The following is a 6,000-nucleotide window of genomic DNA, read 5'->3' on the forward strand; positions in this document are numbered from 1 at the left end:
CCTTGGGATTCCCAAGAAGTAGTACATAGCCATATAACCTCTCCATCCATTCAGGGCTTGAACTTGCTAGCACTTGGACCTGAGGGCTCAACACAAGTTTGCACATTTTCTTCTTCACAGGAACAAGTTGTGGTTACAACAAAATGACTGCTGGTTAAACCAACAAGAAAGACCATCAAACATTGTACTGTGGCTGCCCACTCTAGTGACGAGAGGGGGAGAGAGGGAGGGGGAGAGAGAGAGAGAGAAGTACCGACTGTCTTTTCCTCGCAAAGATATTTGAGGGTTTATCAGAAAAGTTTATTTCATTAAGAGCTATCCATCTTTGCCCATTTGCCACCTGAAATCTGCAGAAGTTTCAGAGCTATACATTTGGACACTACATAGCTTCTAATAAGCCCATTACATAATCTTTTAAGAGGCCGGCCCCTTGCGAAGGAGTTGATCATTCCCCCTTCCAAACTTCTGGGGTGCTCAGCACGTTGGGAGCGAAGCCAAATCCAAAGCAAAGTGAAACCCGGCGAGAAAAAGTCATTTTAAACTGTACATGCCAAAACTGAAGGCGACAGATAGCCTTCCAGAGGAAACTTCCATTTTTAATCCTTTAACAACCAGATCCCTGCCATCGTTTATATTGAAAGCAACCCCTCCTGTTCTGCAAAAATTAAAAATACTCTATATAAAGTCATCCTTCTCCCCCGTTAGCAGGCAGGAAGCTGAAGCCTCGACTGCCTTGGGCTGTCACCAGCTCCGTGACAGCTTGGCAACAAGTTGAGAGAATCAACACGGACATTTGACATATGCGCGTAGAAGTTTGAAGTTTACTAACCTTGTGCCCCGAGGGAGGAAGGCGGCCCATTGTCCTTCTGGTGTTTTTTCTTCTCCTTTTAAAAAATAATAGCCAAGTACTCTCCTTCAGTGTTAAGTTAAATGCCCATGCCAGTGCTCAGGAAAAGGCAACGGAGCACACAGGGTCTCTTCAGAAACTGGGAAACGGCTTCTAGTTAAGTGCTTCTTTAGCTCAGAGATCTTGAGCTTGTTCCACAGAGGCAGTTTAAGGGAAAATCCAGCCCACGAGATCCTTCAGCCTATGAAGTTGAGCTGATCAAAGGGAAGCCACTCCCCTTTGAGCCAAATCGAATGGGAGGGAGGCAGGGAGGAAAAGCCACAGACTGAATGAGCTTATTAAGCCCTCTGTGTTTTGCCACTAGAAACTCTCTCTTAAAACCCAGGGGAGCAATTTTTAATTTAATTTTATTTTTTTGAGACGGTGCAGGTAGATGAACTTCAGTGGAGATATATTCAGCTGCAATTGTTACCCACATCTCTTCAAGGTATTTGTGACCCACAAAGCGCAAGATTCTGCAGTTTGTTTACAATGCAAATGAATTGCCTTGTGCATCCCTTTAAGACAGCTGCGGTGTGATGGGGAATATGTTATTCATTCCACTGCATTTTAACCCTCTTTAAAGTCAAGCAGTTCTCTGTGAAAAAGCCTGCAATTTTCAATGCTTGTTCAGTGTCGGTTCCTACAGATCACATGCAGCTGCTGTAAAACCAGGTGTGCCTATTGTAAAACCAGGTGTGCCTATTGTAGCCATTTAAACAGTCGGTGTTTATTACCCCAATTGCAAATGCTAAGAAGTGGGAGAAACCTAGAAAAGGACTCGATGCAATTTTTCATTACAGTGGCTGCTCAACTCTTCCCTCGACAAAGCAACAGTCACATTCTCTGGATACAGAATTCATATCATTCTTAACACAATCATGCATGTAGCAGGGATCATTATTATTGTGCGAGGAGTTCTTATTTAGGCTTCAACCCTCAGCAATTGCATAGCAAATCCCATTCACTGCAAATTCACCCAAAACGAAGTGTGCATAGGATTGGAGCCTTTCCAGAAAGCAACTTTCACTAGCAGACTTCGATAGCGATGCTTGAGCCTTGCTCCCTCTCTCAACAGCTGCTTCCATGACAGGTACAAAACCCACGGTCCATGACACCCAGACCGCTACGAATGTCTGAAATAAGACCCTTTAATTCTAATAGCTGAAACGTCTGCATTAACAGGTTGACAGGCTTTTTACTGCTGTTCTTACTGTCCTATTATCTTTCTGGGTTTCCCTGTTCTGTTCCCTCTATTAAGCAAGAACACTTACAGTGTCTTAGGGAGCAATCTTAACACACAATTAGCTGGTGTAAGACAAGCCAGCGTAAGTTAAAACTGCATAAAGTACACAAGATACAAACTGTTCAGCAGTGGGGCTAAAGCTGGCTGAGCTAGCCGAAGTCTGGCAGAGGGAAAACAAGCCGTTAAATAATAAATAAATAAATAAATAAATAAATAAATAAATTTATTACTTATACCCTGCCCATCTGGTCTGGCCTCCCCAGAGTGGCTTCCAACAAGTTGTTTTAAATATGAAATATTGTTTTAGAGTTGCAAGCCACATGGAAGCCATTCTGGCATACGAGCAGTATGTAAAATTAATAAAGAACAACCACAATAAATTTAGAAACTATGGGGGGCGTGACTCCTACTCCCTCCCCTCATTTCAGACCACAAGTATGCCCCCTCAAAAAAAAGATACAGCCATATTTCTTGCCTACTCATTGTTACAGTAAAGGCTGGGGGGCGGGAGAACCCACCACCCTCCAGATGTCATTGGACTCCAACTTCTATCAACCCCAGTCCTCATGATTGACAGTCTGAGATAGCGATGGGGAAGAACTTTGGTTCAGTTTGCATTTAAAGGCAAACATGTATCATTCGGTTTTGAAACAGTACTGAAACGCAGGCCACCCTTTGAAATTCGCATTTCTCCTAATCTTGCAACGCACTTCTGCAGCGAAGGAACATACTGTATACAGAAATGTTGTGGTAAAGTGTGCATGAGAACAAATAGGTTTGGTGAAAATAACATACAGAAATGCACTAAAGTAGGGGCAAAAAAATGTATTAGACAAAATATGTAGTAATTCACACTTTAAAAGACTGGTGAATTTTTCGTGGGTCTTTGTTGTAGGCACGGATGAGCAAAACTGGTTTCTCTCAGTTTCTAATTTTTTCAACCTTCGTTGCAGTTCTACACATTTCCACATCAGTTTGTGAATTTATTCTTTTAAGTCCTTGTGTTGGTGCTGACTTTTAAAGCCCTAAACAGCCTCGGTCCTGTATACCTGAAGGAGCGTCTCCACCCCCACCATTCAGCCCGGACACTGAGGTCCAGCTCCAAGGGCCTTCTAGCGGTTCCCTCGCTACGAGAAGTGACATTACAGAGCAGGCAGAGGGCCTTCTTGGTAGTGGCACCCACCAAGTTGATAAATAGGTACCGCTCCGGCGGGAAGGTAAACGGTGTTTCTGTGCGCTGCTCTGGTTCGCCAGAAGCGGCTTAGTCATGCTGGCCACATGACTCGGAAATACTGTCTGCGGACAAACGTTGGCTCCTTCGGCCAGTAAAGCGAGATGAGCGCCGCGACCCCAGAGTCGTTTGCGACTGGACTTACCTGTCAGGGGTCCTTTACCTTTACCCTTTTATGGGCATTTGGGTGGGAAGTGCCGGCCACAGAGATAACAAACCATAGAATGATTTACTCATTTTCTGCTGGAGGGACTTCCTCATCTCATTTTGAATTTATATTATTATATATACATTTGCCACAACATAATGGGACAGAATAGTGCCACTCTAAGGGATAGAAATGAAGGGTAGCAGCTGATGGTGAAAATTGGCACCGGTTGGCAAGGCTAGAAACTAGAAATATAGCAAGCCCACCTTTAAACACCTCATACTCATACCTGACAAGGCTAATAAGGATGAGTCTAGGACTGAACCAGAATCAGAGGAATGCCCAGTTCATAAGGATAATAGACCTGAAGCTGCCATCTTTAAACACAATTAAATGGAACCACATCCTCTTGAACTCTGCAATCCCAAAACCATAAACCTAAGCATGCTTAATTAAACCAAATGCATATTTATTCTTTCCCCATTTACCGCTTCCATCATTTCCACCTCCCTTCCTCCGTTGTCTGTTTTAATTTTACATTGCAAATTCCTCTTGCACTTTGCAAAGCTCTTTGCCCATTGATGGCACGGCAAATCAACAAGCATCAAAGTGGAGCTTCCAAGCAAACAAATATTACATATTGCGTCAGACATGTCATTTCCCGGTTACCCCAGAAAACTCATCGCTTTGATTTTGATGGAACAAGGCCCTTAACAAAGTGCCTTAAGGACTGCCAGATTCTTTATGCTCCACCTCAATCGCTGAGGTCTTTTGATGGGGCACTTCTAGTAATCCCAGGTATGACTGGCCTTTACCAGGGACAGGCCCTGCCCTGTGGAACTCCTTGCCAATAGGGTTTCAGAAGGAGCCATCCTTGCTCATTTTTAAGGGAGCAATCCTATGCACAATAAGTTGGATGTTAAGTGTAGAGCCTACACCAGATTCAAACCCCATTCAGCAGCCAGACAGATGCAGCTGCTGCTCTGCCTAAGCCTGGCAGAGGGAAAACAAGACTTTAAAATGGTGCTCCATCCTGAATGGGCTTAGGATCCGGTCTAAGTCTCCCCACTTTCCTCCTGCCCCCACTAACACCCCTTTTGGGGGGCTTATCCCAGTTTAGCAAATTGAGACGATGCAAAAAAAAAAAAGAAAGAAAGAAAGGTAAAGGACACCTGGATGGTTAAGTCCAGTCAAAGGCAACTATGGGGTTGTAGCGCTCATCTCGCTTAAATTCCAACAAACTGCAAAAGTGCAGTTTGTTGGAATTTAAGTAAATAAAAAATAAATAAAACTTACAAATAGGTATGCTGGGGATCACAACCACCGTCTAGACAAAAAGTCACAGTGAGACATCCAAGAGCCATTCATAAAGCATGGGAAACAAACAAAGGAAGGCTGCTGGGAGATTTATTAATGTTCCGTTGAATATTTTGTTTCCTGAATCATACAGTGCCTTTCGGCGACCTAGTGAAAAGTTTCCTTTTTATTGTTTCTCCTAGGCATTCTTCTAATTAAAGAAAGGGGCCAGCATGCACCAAAGCCAGGGAACACAAGCAAGACATTCGCACACAGGCCAAAACTCATTAGATAAATCTGTAGTTAGCAATGCAGTCATTTGCACAATAAACGGATCCCCAGACCTTCATGATTCATCTCCAAATGTCCATCTCTGAGAACCAGACTAGGTAGGACACCCTTATGTTAAAAAGCAGCTGACTGGGTGGAGGAAGGGTTAGAATTGGCCCACAGCACTCAGGGAGGGGTGGCAAGAGGTCATCATTTCCCTGGCTTAAATCTACCCCCTTCCACTCTAAGCTATAATTACCGTATTTTTCTGTGTATAAGATTATGTTTTTTTTTTATTTTAGAAAAATGTTAAAAATTTGGTGTAGTCTTATACACTGATAGTGGGGGGGGAGGCAATTTTTGGCAGCTGTGAGCAGGAGCTGGTAAGCGGCGATTGGGCAGGTGATTGGTGGCTGCGGCAAGGCCTGCTGGCGATTGTCGGCACCCCCCCACACAAAAAAAAAGCTCAACAACTGTGGGCAATCTCCCCACATTTCCTTAATTTGGAGTCCTTCAAAAAAGGGGGTCGTCTTATACACGGGGGCGTGTTATACACGGAAAAATACGGTATTATTATTTATTAAATTTGTTAAGGCAAGGCAACCCAAAGTGACATGCGAACCAAAGCTATGGGAAACTGAAGAGGGAAAAAGACAGAAGGTCGTATACAATGGAGTTTTACTCAGAGTAGACCGATTGAAACAAATAGGCGTAACTTGGCCATGTTCATTAATTTCAGTAGGTCCACTCTGAGTAAAGCTTCGTTGAATAACACTCAGACACTCCTCCCCCTAGTATTTTGGAGTTATGTATGTTTCTTGGGGTTCATATCCTGACTTTTACTGGGAATGCCCCCTCCTCCATCAGCCAGTTAGAAAGCTGCATATATCAACCACCACCATGCCTGCTGACTGAGAGACGTT

General features: G+C 43.7%; 1 protein-coding gene across 1 annotated transcript in view; it reads right to left on the minus strand.

The window, feature by feature from the left end:
* The window catches only part of PLD1 (phospholipase D1), a 102,173-nt gene extending 101,043 nt beyond the window's left edge, over positions 1-1,130 (minus strand). Inside the window, 1 exon segment of the mRNA XM_033150662.1 lies at positions 830-1,130. The gene's annotated coding sequence lies outside the window, so the exon portion shown is untranslated.
* Positions 1,131-6,000: the final 4,870 nt, after the last annotated feature.

This window comes from Lacerta agilis, chromosome 5, assembly GCF_009819535.1.
Source record: "Lacerta agilis isolate rLacAgi1 chromosome 5, rLacAgi1.pri, whole genome shotgun sequence".
In the NCBI taxonomy this organism is placed as follows: domain Eukaryota; kingdom Metazoa; phylum Chordata; class Lepidosauria; order Squamata; family Lacertidae; genus Lacerta; species Lacerta agilis.